This window comes from Idiotropiscis lumnitzeri, unplaced genomic scaffold (genome assembly GCF_059441095.1).
Source record: "Idiotropiscis lumnitzeri isolate Australia: NSW breed Sydney's pygmy pipehorse unplaced genomic scaffold, RoL_Ilum_1.0 HiC_scaffold_39, whole genome shotgun sequence".
NCBI lineage: Eukaryota > Metazoa > Chordata > Actinopteri > Syngnathiformes > Syngnathidae > Idiotropiscis > Idiotropiscis lumnitzeri.
The window spans coordinates 1,312,742-1,328,780 of NW_028283577.1; positions in this window are offsets into that span (position 1 = coordinate 1,312,742).

A 16,039-nucleotide genomic window follows, 5' to 3' on the forward strand; every position below is an offset into this window, starting at 1 on the left:
TCTTTATCAGCTGATGTTCCATGAGGGTGTGACTTACCTGTCAAAAAAATGAAAAATCAGAGCAGTAAAAGAACAAGCACAACATGAACATTACAAATCAGCAATCACTGACCACTGCAAAAGGGAAAACCACATCATGGACCGGGAGAAGGGCAGGGTCATCCGCACCGAAGAGAACAAACAACAGCGCTGGATCAGAGAGGCCATTGAGATCTGCAAGCGAGGCATAAAAACCATGAACAGAGACAAGGGAGCCTTCATCCTCTCTACCACCTGGAGCAGCATCTTGGCGGAGTGAACGGACAGCGGGGGGCGTGACTTGCCTTCATTCTTGTGACAGGTAAGTCACGCCCTCATGGAACATCAGCTGATAAAGACGGGCCACAAGACACCATCATGTGACACTCTGAAGAAGGCGAAAGACTTTCGTATTGTGACATCCTCAAGGCCTAAACACTCATCCGATCAAAAATAAGTTGGCAGCCGTCTTCAGGGCCTGAATATCCTCAAATGTGAAAAATTTCGAGAAGATGGATCATCTGAATCATTTTGCAGGAACTTTTGTTGCCACGGAGAATAATCAGACTCTGCGGCACCGTAATAGCCACGCCCTTCGAAGGAAAGTCACAAAAATAGGGATAGAGTAAGATCAATGTCTTGAGTCTTTTCTAGCCAATTTTCAATCGGATTCGTTAAAAGGGCACCGTGCAGGACGTCAAAATGTAAAAAATGATATTGATTGGCGCAAGGTGTATAACAGAATATAAACATATAGATGTCTTCAGGTACCGACTCTTGATGTACATGTGAAGTTTTGGATTTTTAGCAGCATGTGCAAGAGAGTTATTAAGCATTTTGTCCATTGCGGCGAAGGAAATCTTAAGTGAAAACTTCGAAGCCCCGCCCCCGTCATATAGTATTTCGGAAACAAAAAATTTTAGCCCCAGTGTTTGTCCCAGGTCTTAAGATGCTACAGACAGAATTTTAAGGCAATCAGATGAAGCCTTTAGGATCAGGGTGCAAAAGAATGACCCCTGTAAACATGCAAAAAAGGGCAAAAGTCGGACTTTCAAAAATTCATAACTCACTTCCTTTTCATATTAGACGTTAAAATATCAAATTTTTCGCCATGCCCGATGAGACTGCCAAGTTTGGTGAATTTTTGTGCATGTTTCGGGGGTCAAAAATGCAATCGAACAATCGGAAAAATAATAATAATAATAATTTCTACAAAAACAACAGGGACTTCGCAGCGGTCGCTGCTCAGGCCCTAATAATAATAATAATAATAATAATAAAAGTATTAATATTTTCTACAAAAACAATAGGGACCTCGCAGCCGTCGCAGCTCGGGCCCTAATAACAATTTTTAGAAAAACAATAGGGACCTCGCAGCGGTCACTGCTCGGGCCCTAATAATAATAATAATAATAATTTCCACAAAAACAATGGGGACCTCGTAGCGGTCGCTGCTCGGGCCCTAATAATAATTTCTACATAAACAATAGGGACCTCGCCGCGGTCGCTGCTCGGGCCCCAATAATAATTTCTACACAAAGTCCATTGTGGTGACCCGCCCCTTTTAAGTAAATTCAAAATGGCCGACTTCCTGTAAAACCTAGCTCATTGCTCCAAGATACTTTTTTTGTAGGTCTTGGTCTTATACATAAAGTGAACCCTCGCTACTTCGCGGTTCACCTTTCGCGGGTTCAGTGCTTCGCGGGTATAAAAAATATTTGGGGGCATTGTAGTTTCGCCGAGCGGCACGACGGGCGCTGGAGCGGTTAGACGGCCGGCGTGCGCCGAAGAAGAGCGTGGGCGAAGAGGAGAGTGGACGAAGAAGAGCACGTTCCCCCGGACACGATCGGTGGCGACGTTTCGCGCGGTTCGGACCGTACCAGAGCTCCGGCCGGCGTGCGTGGCAGTTAAGCCGTAGAGGAGCACCTTCCCCGGGCACGGGCGGTGCCAAGCGGCCCCTAAGTTTAACCGAATGGAAGCTCCGGAGGAGGAGGGCATGCTCGCGTCACAGTAAGCCGAAGAGGAGCACCTTCCCCGGGCACGGGCGGTTCCAAGCGGCCCCTAAGTTTAACCAAATGGAAGCTCCGGAGGAGGAGGGCATGCTCGCGTCACAGTAAGCCGAAGAGGAGCACCTTCGCCGGGCACGGGCGGTTCCAAGCGGCCCCTAAGTTTAACCGAATGGAAGCTCCGGAGGAGGCGGGCATGCTCGCGTCACAGTAAGCCGAAGAGGAGCACCTTCCCCGGGCACGGGCGGTGCCAAGCGGCCCCTAAGTTTAACCGAATGGAAGCTCCGGGGGAGGAGGGCGGGCGTGTGTCACAGTTAAGCCGAATTGGAACACCTCTTCCGCCCGGGCACGAACGGAGCGCGAAGCTGTCAGTTATGAATGAATAAATGAATAAATAAATAAATAAATAAAGAATGCCACCTTTCATTTCACAGGGCACACCGGACGGCGTACCAGCAGGTAATAGTCGGAGTAATTAAATAAATACAAAAAGAATGGCTGGGGAATAAAAAAATAATACGTTTTAATAATAATTTGTTTTTTTTGTTATAACATGAATTTCACTCTCTCTCTCTCTGTATATATATATATATATATCTATATATATTTATTATATATATTGTATTTTTTTTTAAGCATTTTTGAAGGTGCGCCGCTACTTCGCGGATTTTCAGTTTCCGCGGGTGGTCTCGGTCCCCATTAACCGCGACAACCGAGGGTTCACTGTACTCCATAAAATTTACAAAAAGCGAGGTGAAACACTCAACCAGGGCTGCTCTGCATGTTGTGCTGGGCCACCTGGAACAACAGCGGAGCTATGCAAGGATGCTCTTTGTGGACTACAGCTCGGCATTCAACACGATCATCCCAGACATCCTCGTCGCCAAACTGGACACTCTCGGCCTCCCTGCCCTCACACACATCTGGATTAAGGACTTTCTGACCAACAGACCCCAGACTGTGTTGCTCGGCCCCTACACGTCCTCCACCCTCATGGTGAGCACCGGTTCCCCCCAAGGATGCGTGCTGAGCCCTCTCCTGTACGCCCTCTACACCTACGACTGCAGCCCGGCCCACGGCAACAACACCATCGTCAAGTTTGCTGACGACACGACAGTGGTCGGTCTGATCTCGGAAGGTGACGAGACAGCCTACAGAGAGGAGGTAGGGAGACTGACAACTTGGTGCAAGGACAACAGACTGCACCTTAACTCTGCTAAAACAAAGGAGATTGTCGTCGACTTCAGGAGGAACAAGACGCTGCCGCCCCCCCTCTGCATCGAAGGCGTGTGTGTGGAGAGGGTCCACACGTTCAAGTTCCTGGGAGTACAGATCTCCGATGACCTTTCTTGGAGTCACAACACCACAGCAGTGGTAAAGAAGGTCCGCCAACGTCTGCACTTCCTGAGAGTCCTCAGGAAATTCAACCTGGACAGGAAGCTGCTGCTGGCCTTCTACCACTCGTCCATCGAGAGCCTGCTGACGTACTGTGTCTCCACCTGGTACAGCGGCTGCACTGAGGCGGACAGAGTGAGGCTCCAGAGGACAGTCAAAACAGCGCAAAGGATTATTGGCTGCCCTCTCCCCTCGCTGTCGGACATCTACACCGCCCGGTGCCTCAGAAGGGCTCTCAACATCGTCAAAGACAATACCCACCCAAACTCACACCTGTTCGACCGGTTGCCCTCTGGCAGGCGCTACAGATGCATCAAATCAAGGACCAATAGACTGAGAAACAGTTTCTTTCCGAGAGCCATCTCCATACTGAACTCTCACACACACACACGAGACCACCCTAACCTTGCAAAACAGCATTGTGATGTGTTTCTATATGCCCTATTCAGTACTGAATTCCATTGCACTGTCTTATTTATTTATCTAATTTATATATTGTCTGTATTATTGTTGTATTGCACTGGAGAGGGGAGCCCTCTAATCTCGTTGCACACTTGAGTACAATGACAATAAAGGGATTTCTATTTCTATTCTATTCTTTTTTTAACTTTTCTCGAGGGCCATGGCGAGCCATTTCAAAAAAGCTGCACAACTAACGTATAAAATATTGATAAATTTGCTCGGCCTGATGTGTGTGTAAAGTTTCACGAGTTGTCGTTCATATTTAGAACCTCATAATCAGCGTTGTTTTATTGCCGAACAGTGCAATGCCACTCCCACAACTTTACACGAAAAAGGACGAATTTCGTATTGTGACATCCTCATGGCCGAAACAGTCATCCGAGCATATATGAGGGCGGCCTTGTTGAGTTGCACGGAGAAAAACATCCAAGAAAATAACTTGTATTAGCTTTTACCAGTTGGTGGCGCTACTACTACGATGAAAAATAAGTTGGTAGATGTCTTCAGGGCTGAAGTATCCTCAAATGTGTACAACTTCGAGAAGATAGGATCATCTGAGTCATGTTGCCGGAGCTTTTGTTGCCACAGAGTACAATCTGACTTTTCAGCACCGTAATAGCCACGCCTTTTGCCAAAACGTCACAAAATTCGGCAGAGAGTAAGATCATTGTCTTGAGTCTTTTCTGACTAATTTTCAGTCGGATTTGTCAAAAGGGCACCGTGCAGGATGTGAAAATTAAAATAAAAACACATTTTTGATTCCACTTGGCGGCGCTGTGTGTATAACAAAATAATAACATTAAGATGTCTTCAGGTCGGGACGTTTTATTTACAGGTGAAGGTTTGGATTTTCAGGAGCATGTGCAGGGGAGTTATTAAGCATTCATTTATTTGTATTAGGTTCATTTTGTCTTCTTATTATTGATATTTGACTGATTCATTAAAAGCAGACAATTATGTTTTAGGTTAATTTTTTACCTGACATGTTTCGGCGAGTCTTTCGCCTTCTTCAGAGTGTCGCATGATGGTGTCTTGAGACCCGTCTTTATCAGCTGATGTTCCATGAGGGTGTGACTTACCTGTCAAAAAAATGAAAAATCAGAGCAGTAAAAGAACAAGCACAACATGAACATTACAAATCAGCAATCACTGACCACTGCAAAAGGGAAAACCACATCATGGACCGGGAGAAGGGCAGGGTCATCCGCACCGAAGAGAACAAACAACAGCGCTGGATCAGAGAGGCCATTGAGATCTGCAAGCGAGGCATAAAAACCATGAACAGAGACAAGGGAGCCTTCATCCTCTCTACCACCTGGAGCAGCATCTTGGCGGAGTGAACGGACAGCGGGGGGCGTGACTTGCCTTCATTCTTGTGACAGGTAAGTCACGCCCTCATGGAACATCAGCTGATAAAGACGGGTCACAAGACACCATCATGTGACACTCTGAAGAAGGCGAAAGACTTTCGTATTGTGACATCCTCAAGGCCTAAACACTCATCCGAGCAAATATAAGGTAGATTTTGTTAACCTGCCCGGAGAAAAACATCAACGAAAATAATTTGTATTTGTTTTAACCAGTTGGTGGCGCTACCACTGCGATCAAAAATAAGTTGGCAGCCGTCTTCAGGGCCTGAATATCCTCAAATGTGAAAAATTTCGAGAAGATGGATCATCTGAATCATTTTGCAGGAACTTTTGTTGCCACGGAGAATAATCAGACTGTGCGGCACCGCAATAGCCACGCCCTTCGAAGGAAAGTCACAAAAATAGGGATAGAGTAAGATCAATGTCTTGAGTCTTTTCTAGCCAATTTTCAATCGGATTCGTTAAAAGGGCACCGTGCAGTACGTCAAAATGTAAAAAATGATATTGATTGGCGCAAGGTGTATAACAGAATATAAACATATAGATGTCTTCAGGTACCGACTCTTTATGTATATGTGAAGTTTTGGATTTTTAGCAGCATGTGCAGGAGAGTTATTAAGCATTTTGTCCATTGCGGCGAAGGAAATTTTAAGTGAAAACTTTGAAGCCCCGCCCCCGTCATATAGTATTTCGGAAACAAAAGATTTTAGCCCCAGTGTTTGTCCCAGGTCTTAAGATGCTACAGACAGAATTTTAAGGCAATCAGATGAAGCCTTTAGGATCAGGGTGCAAAAGAATGACCCCTGTAAACATGCAAAAAAGGGCAAAAGTCGGACTTTCAAAAATTCATAACTCACTTCCTGTTCATATTAGACGTTAAAATATCAAATTTCTCGCCATGCCCGATGAGACTGCCAAGTTTGGTGAGTTTTTGTGCATGTTTCGGGGGTCAAAAATGCAATCGTACAATCGGAAAAATAATAATAATAATAATTTCTACAAAAACAACAGGGACTTCGCAGCGGTCGCTGCTCAGGCCCTAATAATAATAATAATAATAATAATAAAAGTAATAATATTTTCTACAAAAACAATAGGGACCTCGCAGCCGTCGTAGCTCGGGCCCTAATAACAATTTCTAGAAAAACAATAGGGACCTCGCAGCGGTCACTGCTCGGGCCCTAATAATAATAATAATAATAAAAATTTCCACAAAAACAATGGGGACCTCGTAGCGGTCGCTGCTCGGGCCCTAATAATAATTTCTACATAAACAATAGGGACCTCGCCGCGGTCGCTGCTCGGGCCCCAATAATAATTTCTACACAAAGTCCATTGTGGTGACCCGCCCCCTTTTAATAAATTCAAAATGGCCGACTTCCTGTAAAACCGAGCTCATTGCTCCAAGAGACTTTTTTGTAGGTCTTGGTCTTATACATACAGTGAACCCTCGCTACTTCGCGGTTCACCTTTCGCGGGTTCAGTGCTTCGCGGGTATAAAAAATATTCGGGGGCATTGTAGTTTCGCCGAGCGGCACGACGGGGCGCTGGAGCGGTTAGACGGCCGGCGTGCGCCGAAGAAGAGCGTGGGCGAAGAGAAGAGTGGACGAAGAAGAGCACGTTCCCCCGGACACGATCGGTGGCGACGTTTCGCGCGGTTCGGACCGTACCAGAGCTCCGGCCGGCGTGCGTGGCAGTTAAGCCGTAGAGGAGCACCTTCCCCGGGCGCGGGCGGTGCCAAGCGGCCCCTAAGTTTAACCGAATGGAAGCTCCGGAGGAGGAGGGCATGCTCGCGTCACAGTAAGCCGAAGAGGAGCACCTTCCCCGGGCACGGGCGGTTCCAAGCGGCCCCTAAGTTTAACCGAATGGAAGCTCCGGAGGAGGAGGGCATGCTCGCGACACAGTAAGCCGAAGAGGAGCACCTTTCCCGGGCACGGGCGGTGCCAAGCGGCCCCTAAGTTTAACCGAATGGAAGCTCCGGGGGAGGAGGGTGGGCGTGTGTCACAGTTAAGCCGAATTGGAGCACCTCTTCCGCCCGGGCACGAGCGGAGCGCGAAGCTGTCAGTTATGAATGAATAAATGAATAAATAAATAAATAAATAAAGAATGGCACCTTTCATTTCACAGGGCACACCAGACGGCGTACCAGCAGGTAAAAGTCTGAGTAATTAAATAAATACAAAAAGAATGGCTGGGGAATAAAAAAATAATACGTTTTAATAATAATTTGTTTTTTTTGTTATAACATGAATTTCACTCTCTCTCTCCCCGTATATATATATATATATATATATATATATATATATATATATATATATTTATATATTTATTATATATATTGTATTTTTTTTTAAGCATTTTTGAAGGTGCGCCGCTACTTCGCGGATTTTCAGTTTTCGCGGGTGGTCTCGGTCCCCATTAACCGCGATAACCGAGGGTTCACTGTACTCCATAAAATTTACAAAAAGCGAGGTGAAACACTCAACCAGGGCTGCTCTGCATGTTGTGCTGGGCCACCTGGAACAACAGCGGAGCTATGCAAGGATGCTCTTGGTGGACTACAGCTCGGCATTCAACACGATCATCCCAGACATCCTCGTCGCCAAACTGGACACTCTCGGCCTCCCTGCCCTCACACGCATCTGGATTAAGGACTTTCTGACCAACAGACCCCAGACTGTGTTGCTCGGCCCCTACACGTCCTCCACCCTCATGCTGAGCACCGGTTCCCCCCAAGGATGCGTGCTGAGCCCTCTCCTGTACGCCCTCTACACCTACGACTGCAGCCCGGCCCACGGCAACAACACCATCGTCAAGTTTGCTGACGACACGACAGTGGTCGGTCTGATCTCGGAAGGTGACGAGACAGCCTACAGAGAGGAGGTAGGGAGACTGACAACTTGGTGCAAGGACAACAGACTGCACCTTAACTCTGCTAAAACAAAGGAGATTGTCGTCGACTTCAGGAGGAACAAGACGCTGCCGCCCCCCCTCTGCATCGAAGGCGTGTGTGTGGAGAGGGTCCACACGTTCAAGTTCCTGGGAGTACAGATCTCCGATGACCTTTCTTGGAGTCACAACACCACAGCAGTGGTAAAGAAGGTCCGCCAACGTCTGCACTTCCTGAGAGTCCTCAGGAAATTCAACCTGGACAGGAAGCTGCTGCTGGCCTTCTACCACTCGTCCATCGAGAGCCTGCTGACGTACTGTGTCTCCACCTGGTACAGCGGCTGCACTGAGGCGGACAGAGTGAGGCTCCAGAGGACAGTCAAAACAGCGCAAAGGATTATTGGCTGCCCTCTCCCCTCGCTGTCGGACATCTACACCGCCCGGTGCCTCAGAAGGGCTCTCAACATCGTCAAAGACAATACCCACCCAAACTCACACCTGTTCGACCTGTTGCCCTCTGGCAGGCGCTACAGATGCATCAAATCAAGGACCAATAGACTGAGAAACAGTTTCTTTCCGAGAGCCATCTCCATACTGAACTCTCACACACACACGAGACCACCCTAACCTTGCAAAACAGCATTGTGATGTGTTTCTATATGCCCTATTCAGTACTGAATTCCATTGCACTGTCTTATTTATTTATCTAATTTATATATTGTCTGTATTATTGTTGTATTGCACTGGAGAGGGGAGCCCTCTAATCTCGTTGCACACTTGAGTACAATGACAATAAAGGGATTTCTATTTCTATTCTATTCTTTTTTTAACTTTTCTCGAGGGCCATGGCGAGCCATTTCAAAAAAGCTGCACAACTAACGTATAAAATATTGATAAATTTGCTCTGCCTGATGTGTGTGTAAAGTTTCACGAGTTGTCGTTCATATTTAGAACCTCATAATCAGCGTTTTATTGCCGAACAGTGCAATGCCACTCCCACAACTTTTCACGAAAAAGGATGAATTTCGTATTGTGACATCCTCATGGCCGAAACAGTCATCCGAGCATATATGAGGGCGACCTTGTTGAGTTGCACGGAGAAAAACATCCAAGAAAATAACTTGTATTAGCTTTTACCAGTTGGTGGCGCTACTACTACGATGAAAAATAAGTTGGTAGATGTCTTCAGGGCTGAAGTATCCTCAAATGTGTACAACTTCGAGAAGATAGGATCATCTGAGTCATGTTGCCGGAGCTTTTGTTGCCACAAAGTACAATCGGATTTTTCAGCACCGTAATAGCCACGCCTTTTGCCAAAACGTCACAAAATTCGGCACAGAGTAAGATCATTGTCTTGAGTCTTTTCTGACTAATTTTCAGTCGGATTCGTCAAAAGGGCACCGTGCAGTACGTGAAAATTAAAATAAAAACAAATTTTTGATTCCACTTGGCGGCGCTGTGTGTATAACAAAATAATAACATTAAGATGTCTTCAGGTCGGGACGTTTTATTTACAGGTGAAGGTTTGGATTTTTAGGAGCATGTGCAGGGGCGTTATTAAGCATTCATTTATTTGTATTAGGTTCATTTTGTCTTCTTATTATTGATATTTGACTGATTCATTAAAAGCAGACAATTATGTTTTAGGTTAATTTTTTACCTGACATGTTTCGGCGAGTCTTTCGCCTTCTTCAGAGTGTCGCATGATGGTGTCTTGAGACCCGTCTTTATCAGCTGATGTTCCATGAGGGTGTGACTTACCTGTCAAAAAAATGAAAAATCAGAGCAGTAAAAGAACAAGCACAACATGAACATTACAAATCAGCAATCACTGACCACTGCAAAAGGGAAAACCACATCATGGACCGGGAGAAGGGCAGGGTCATCCGCACCGAAGAGAACAAACAACAGCGCTGGATCAGAGAGGCCATTGAGATCTGCAAGCGAGGCATAAAAACCATGAACAGAGACAAGGGAGCCTTCATCCTCTCTACCACCTGGAGCAGCATCTTGGCGGAGTGAACGGACAGCGGGGGGCGTGACTTGCCTTCATTCTTGTGACAGGTAAGTCACGCCCTCATGGAACATCAGCTGATAAAGACGGGCCACAAGACACCATCATGTGACACTCTGAAGAAGGCGAAAGACTTTCGTATTGTGACATCCTCAAGGCCTAAACACTCATCCGATCAAAAATAAGTTGGCAGCCGTCTTCAGGGCCTGAATATCCTCAAATGTGAAAAATTTCGAGAAGATGGATCATCTGAATCATTTTGCAGGAACTTTTGTTGCCACGGAGAATAATCAGACTCTGCGGCACCGTAATAGCCACGCCCTTCGAAGGAAAGTCACAAAAATAGGGAAAGAGTAAGATCAATGTCTTGAGTCTTTTCTAGCCAATTTTCAATCGGATTCGTTAAAAGGGCACCGTGCAGGACGTCAAAATGTAAAAAATGATATTGATTGGCGCAAGGTGTATAACAGAATATAAACATATAGATGTCTTCAGGTACCGACTCTTGATGTACATGTGAAGTTTTGGATTTTTAGCAGCATGTGCAAGAGAGTTATTAAGCATTTTGTCCATTGCGGCGAAGGAAATCTTAAGTGAAAACTTCGAAGCCCCGCCCCCGTCATATAGTATTTCGGAAACAAAAAATTTTAGCCCCAGTGTTTGTCCCAGGTCTTAAGATGCTACAGACAGAATTTTAAGGCAATCAGATGAAGCCTTTAGGATCAGGGTGCAAAAGAATGACCCCTGTAAACATGCAAAAAAGGGCAAAAGTCGGACTTTCAAAAATTCATAACTCACTTCCTGTTCATATTAGACGTTAAAATATCAAATTTTTCGCCATGCCCGATGAGACTGCCAAGTTTGGTGAATTTTTGTGCATGTTTCGGAGGGTCAAAAATGCAATCGAACAATCGGAAAAATAATAATAATAATAATTTCTACAAAAACAACAGGGACTTCGCAGCGGTCGCTGCTCAGGCCCTAATAATAATAATAATAATAAAAGTATTAATATTTTCTACAAAAACAATAGGGACCTCGCAGCCGTCGCAGCTCGGGCCCTAATAACAATTTCTAGAAAAACAATAGGGACCTCGCAGCGGTCACTGCTCGGGCCCTAATAATAATAATAATAATAATTTCCACAAAAACAATGGGGACCTCGTAGCGGTCGCTGCTCGGGCCCTAATAATAATTTCTACATAAACAATAGGGACCTCGCCGCGGTCGCTGCTCGGGCCCCAATAATAATTTCTACACAAAGTCCATTGTGGTGACCCGCCCCTTTTAAGTAAATTCAAAATGGCCGACTTCCTGTAAAACCTAGCTCATTGCTCCAAGAGACTTTTTTTGTAGGTCTTGGTCTTATACATACAGTGAACCTTCGCTACTTCGCGGTTCACCTTTCGCGGGTTCAGTGCTTCGCGGGTATAAAAAATATTCGGGGGCATTGTAGTTTCGCCGAGCGGCACGACGGGCGCTGGAGCGGTTAGACGGCCGGCGTGCGCCGAAGAAGAGCGTGGGCGAAGAGGAGAGTGGACGAAGAAGAGCACGTTCCCCCGGACACGATCGGTGGCGACGTTTCGCGCGGTTCGGACCGTACCAGAGCTCCGGCCGGCGTGCGTGGCAGTTAAGCCGTAGAGGAGCACCTTCCCCGGGCACGGGCGGTGCCAAGCGGCCCCTAAGTTTAACCGAATGGAAGCTCCGGAGGAGGAGGGCATGCTCGCGTCACAGTAAGCCGAAGAGGAGCACCTTCCCCGGGCACGGGCGGTTCCAAGCGGCCCCTAAGTTTAACCAAATGGAAGCTCCGGAGGAGGAGGGCATGCTCGCGTCACAGTAAGCCGAAGAGGAGCACCTTCGCCGGGCACGGGCGGTTCCAAGCGGCCCCTAAGTTTAACCGAATGGAAGCTCCGGAGGAGGCGGGCATGCTCGCGTCACAGTAAGCCGAAGAGGAGCACCTTCCCCGGGCACGGGCGGTGCCAAGCGGCCCCTAAGTTTAACCGAATGGAAGCTCCGGGGGAGGAGGGCGGGCGTGTGTCACAGTTAAGCCGAATTGGAACACCTCTTCCGCCCGGGCACGAACGGAGCGCGAAGCTGTCAGTTATGAATGAATAAATGAATAAATAAATAAATAAATAAAGAATGCCACCTTTCATTTCACAGGGCACACCGGACGGCGTACCAGCAGGTAATAGTCGGAGTAATTAAATAAATACAAAAAGAATGGCTGGGGAATAAAAAAATAATACGTTTTAATAATAATTTGTTTTTTTTGTTATAACATGAATTTCACTCTCTCTCTCTCTGTATATATATATATATATATCTATATATATTTATTATATATATTGTATTTTTTTTTAAGCATTTTTGAAGGTGCGCCGCTACTTCGCGGATTTTCAGTTTCCGCGGGTGGTCTCGGTCCCCATTAACCGCGACAACCGAGGGTTCACTGTACTCCATAAAATTTACAAAAAGCGAGGTGAAACACTCAACCAGGGCTGCTCTGCATGTTGTGCTGGGCCACCTGGAACAACAGCGGAGCTATGCAAGGATGCTCTTTGTGGACTACAGCTCGGCATTCAACACGATCATCCCAGACATCCTCGTCGCCAAACTGGACACTCTCGGCCTCCCTGCCCTCACACACATCTGGATTAAGGACTTTCTGACCAACAGACCCCAGACTGTGTTGCTCGGCCCCTACACGTCCTCCACCCTCATGGTGAGCACCGGTTCCCCCCAAGGATGCGTGCTGAGCCCTCTCCTGTACGCCCTCTACACCTACGACTGCAGCCCGGCCCACGGCAACAACACCATCGTCAAGTTTGCTGACGACACGACAGTGGTCGGTCTGATCTCGGAAGGTGACGAGACAGCCTACAGAGAGGAGGTAGGGAGACTGACAACTTGGTGCAAGGACAACAGACTGCACCTTAACTCTGCTAAAACAAAGGAGATTGTCGTCGACTTCAGGAGGAACAAGACGCTGCCGCCCCCCCTCTGCATCGAAGGCGTGTGTGTGGAGAGGGTCCACACGTTCAAGTTCCTGGGAGTACAGATCTCCGATGACCTTTCTTGGAGTCACAACACCACAGCAGTGGTAAAGAAGGTCCGCCAACGTCTGCACTTCCTGAGAGTCCTCAGGAAATTCAACCTGGACAGGAAGCTGCTGCTGGCCTTCTACCACTCGTCCATCGAGAGCCTGCTGACGTACTGTGTCTCCACCTGGTACAGCGGCTGCACTGAGGCGGACAGAGTGAGGCTCCAGAGGACAGTCAAAACAGCGCAAAGGATTATTGGCTGCCCTCTCCCCTCGCTGTCGGACATCTACACCGCCCGGTGCCTCAGAAGGGCTCTCAACATCGTCAAAGACAATACCCACCCAAACTCACACCTGTTCGACCGGTTGCCCTCTGGCAGGCGCTACAGATGCATCAAATCAAGGACCAATAGACTGAGAAACAGTTTCTTTCCGAGAGCCATCTCCATACTGAACTCTCACACACACACACGAGACCACCCTAACCTTGCAAAACAGCATTGTGATGTGTTTCTATATGCCCTATTCAGTACTGAATTCCATTGCACTGTCTTATTTATTTATCTAATTTATATATTGTCTGTATTATTGTTGTATTGCACTGGAGAGGGGAGCCCTCTAATCTCGTTGCACACTTGAGTACAATGACAATAAAGGGATTTCTATTTCTATTCTATTCTTTTTTTAACTTTTCTCGAGGGCCATGGCGAGCCATTTCAAAAAAGCTGCACAACTAACGTATAAAATATTGATAAATTTGCTCGGCCTGATGTGTGTGTAAAGTTTCACGAGTTGTCGTTCATATTTAGAACCTCATAATCAGCGTTGTTTTATTGCCGAACAGTGCAATGCCACTCCCACAACTTTACACGAAAAAGGACGAATTTCGTATTGTGACATCCTCATGGCCGAAACAGTCATCCGAGCATATATGAGGGCGGCCTTGTTGAGTTGCACGGAGAAAAACATCCAAGAAAATAACTTGTATTAGCTTTTACCAGTTGGTGGCGCTACTACTACGATGAAAAATAAGTTGGTAGATGTCTTCAGGGCTGAAGTATCCTCAAATGTGTACAACTTCGAGAAGATAGGATCATCTGAGTCATGTTGCCGGAGCTTTTGTTGCCACAGAGTACAATCTGACTTTTCAGCACCGTAATAGCCACGCCTTTTGCCAAAACGTCACAAAATTCGGCAGAGAGTAAGATCATTGTCTTGAGTCTTTTCTGACTAATTTTCAGTCGGATTTGTCAAAAGGGCACCGTGCAGGATGTGAAAATTAAAATAAAAACACATTTTTGATTCCACTTGGCGGCGCTGTGTGTATAACAAAATAATAACATTAAGATGTCTTCAGGTCGGGACGTTTTATTTACAGGTGAAGGTTTGGATTTTCAGGAGCATGTGCAGGGGAGTTATTAAGCATTCATTTATTTGTATTAGGTTCATTTTGTCTTCTTATTATTGATATTTGACTGATTCATTAAAAGCAGACAATTATGTTTTAGGTTAATTTTTTACCTGACATGTTTCGGCGAGTCTTTCGCCTTCTTCAGAGTGTCGCATGATGGTGTCTTGAGACCCGTCTTTATCAGCTGATGTTCCATGAGGGTGTGACTTACCTGTCAAAAAAATGAAAAATCAGAGCAGTAAAAGAACAAGCACAACATGAACATTACAAATCAGCAATCACTGACCACTGCAAAAGGGAAAACCACATCATGGACCGGGAGAAGGGCAGGGTCATCCGCACCGAAGAGAACAAACAACAGCGCTGGATCAGAGAGGCCATTGAGATCTGCAAGCGAGGCATAAAAACCATTAACAGAGACAAGGGAGCCTTCATCCTCTCTACCACCTAGAGCAGCATCTTGGCGGAGTGAACGGACAGCGGGGGGTGTGACTTGCCTTCATTCTTGTGACAGGTAAGTCACGCCCTCATGGAACATCAGCTGATAAAGACGGGTCACAAGACACCATCATGTGACACTCTGAAGAAGGCGAAAGACTTTCGTATTGTGACATCCTCAAGGCCTAAACACTCATCCGAGCAAATATAAGGTAGATTTTGTGAACCTGCCCGGAGAAAAACATCAACGAAAATAATTTGTATTTGTTTTAACCAGTTGGTGGCGCTACCACTGCGATCAAAAATAAGTTGGCAGCCGTCTTCAGGGCCTGAATATCCTCAAATGTGAAAAATTTCGAGAAGATGGATCATCTGAATCATTTTGCAGGAACTTTTGTTGCCACGGAGAATAATCAGACTCTGCGGCACCGCAATAGCCACGCCCTTCGAAGGAAAGTCACAAAAATAGGGATAGAGTAAGATCAATGTCTTGAGTCTTTTCTAGCCAATTTTCAATCGGATTCGTTAAAAGGCACCGTGCAGTACGTCAAAATGTAAAAAATGATATTGATTGGCGCAAGGTGTATAACAGAATATAAACATATAGATGTCTTCAGGTACCGACTCTTTATGTACATGTGAAGTTTTGGATTTTTAGCAGCATGTGCAGGAGAGTTATTAAGCATTTTGTCCATTGCGGCGAAGGAAATCTTAAGTGAAAACTTTGAAGCCCCGCCCCGTCATATAGTATTTCGGAAACAAAAGATTTTAGCCCCAGTGTTTGTCCCAGGTCTTAAGATGCTACAGACAGAATTTTAAGGCAATCAGATGAAGCCTTTAGGATCATGGTGCAAAAGAATGACCCCTGTAAACATGCAAAAAAGGGCAAAAGTCGGACTTTCAAAAATTCATAACTCACTTCCTGTTCATATTAGACGTTAAAATATCAAATTTCTCGCCATGCCCGATGAGACTGCCAAGTTTGGTGAGTTT